The sequence below is a fragment of the Cynocephalus volans genome, chromosome X, assembly GCF_027409185.1.
Source record: "Cynocephalus volans isolate mCynVol1 chromosome X, mCynVol1.pri, whole genome shotgun sequence".
In the NCBI taxonomy this organism is placed as follows: Eukaryota; Metazoa; Chordata; class Mammalia; order Dermoptera; family Cynocephalidae; genus Cynocephalus; species Cynocephalus volans.
The window spans coordinates 172,365,273-172,367,515 of NC_084478.1; positions in this window are offsets into that span (position 1 = coordinate 172,365,273).

Below are 2,243 nucleotides of genomic sequence, written 5' to 3' on the forward strand. Positions count from 1 at the left end.
GCTCCCACGTCGAATGCTGTATGACAGTCACAGCCCACAGGGACAGAGGTCTTCAAGTCTGGGCCCACGGGCTACCCATCTAGGCCCCTGGAGCTGTGCCTGGACAGGGCCTTGAATCACATGCAGCCCCCAGGCCAGTCAGTGCCCTCAATGCTCGGAGCCCACCTGGCACAGGATCAGCAGCTTTCTCCCCAGTGCCCGCCGGCCTCCCACTGAAGACACAGTCTGTGCAGTGACCTGGTTTTCTTCTCTGTGTGAGGGTTCACTCCCAAGAGGGGACAGGGGCAGGAGGAGGAGCAGAGGGGGGGGCACCATCCCCATCTCCCCCCAGCTTCTCTGTGGAACCCTGGCCCTGGACACCAGCCTTTTATACCCCGTCCCGTGCTCCCCAGCTTCAGACAGGTCACAGTGGAGTCCCCAAAATGTTACTCCCATGACTCCATCCATCTACGATGTCCTAGAGCATTCTCCTCCTGAGTCCCCACCCAGGCAGACTTGTCCCATGACTCCTTCCCTTCTCTAGGCCCCGCCTCCCTCTCCCCCATTCCAGAGACTTCATTTTACAAGTGGAACATTTGGGTCTGGGGGACAGGACCTACCCAGGAGCATACCCAAATTATATGTCGGGCAGCCTCAGACCCAGAGCCCAGTGGTCTCCCCCCACCCCCCTTGCGCTGCTTCCAGGAGCTGGAGGAGGAGGGACCAAGAGCCCACAGCTGGGGAGGGCCCTGTCATTACAGGGTTTGGGCCCACCCCATCACTGAAGCCCTGCTCTGTAAACGTGCCCCAGATCCTGGGGCTGCAATTGCCCCCTCTGCTATGATACCTGATACCCGGCCTGATGACTGGACCCATAGAGAAGAGGTTGGGGCCTTGGGGAACTGGTTTCCTGACTCCTTTTCCTTGTCTCTTGAGTTCCCACTCATGTCCCTGCCTGGCTTTTGCCTCTGAGGCTACAGAGATGGGGGTAACGGGAGAGGCCAAGGGGGCGCTGCTGGTGGCGGGCCCCTCCAGACATATCTCCGTCTCCATCTCCTCCCCTGGGTCCCTCCCTGGGCCCAGGAGTGGATTTTGCATTAATTTAAGCAGGGCTTGGTTCCTGTGAGACCTGGCTGAGAGTTCGAGTTCTCCGTGGCCTCCTGGACTCTCCCACCTTCGGGACCGGGGCAAGGAACACAGCCCCCACTGTGGGTTTGTGTGAGCCGACGTTTATTGGAACAAAAGGTCAGAAGGACATGGAGGGGGGCCATGTGGGACATGGAGGGGATCCGCGCCTGTCCACAGCCCCTGAGCTCTTAAAGAACTACCGTCCCCAACATTTTCTGCCTCATCTCTGGTCATGAAAGTGGAAGGTGTGTTTGACCGGTTATATACGTCTCTACACACCTGGGAAAGCAAGAAGTCAAGAGACATTCTCTTAAGCCCCCTCAGCACTGGGGCGTGGAGATGTGTGGTGACCACACCACTCTGCTGTTGAGATGCGGTTTTATTGCTAACTCACCTTACCTTCTTAAAAACATAGGGCATCTCCCATCGGTGTTTCCTTTGGTGTAGGATGAGGTATGACTTACGTCCAAAGCCTCTGTCACACTCCCTGTAAACATGGGGCTTCTCTCTGTGTGTTCTCCGGTGTTCGATGAGGCTGAACTTTTTGTTAAAGCATTGCCCACACTTCCTGCAAACATAGGGCCTCTCCCCTGTATGTGTACTCTGGTGTCGGATGAGGCTTAGCTTTTTGCTAAAGCCTTGTCCACACTCCCTGCAAACATAAGGCTTCTCCCATGTGTGTGTCGTCTGGTGTAGGATGACTTTGGCTTCTGGCTAAAGCCCCTCCCACAGTCCCTGCAAACATAAGCCTTCGCCCCTATGTGTGTTCTATGCTATAGGATGAGGTTTGGCTTATGGTTAAGTCCCCTCCCACACTCCCTGAAAACATAAATCTTCTCCCCTGTGTGTGTACTCTGGTGTCAGATGGGGTTTAGCTTCTGGCTAGAGTCTCTGCCACACTCCCTGCAAACATAGGACTTCTCCCCTGTGTGTCCCCCCTGGTGTTGCATGAGGTTTGCTTTTGGCTAAAGCCTTGCTCACACTCCCTGTAAACATAGGGCTTTGACACTGTGTGTGTCCTCTGGTGTTGGATGAGATTTCGATTTTGGGTAAAGCGTAGCCCACACTTTCAGGAAACATACGGCTTCTCTCCTGTGTGTGCTCTCTGGTGTTGGATGAGGTCTGGCTTTAGGCTA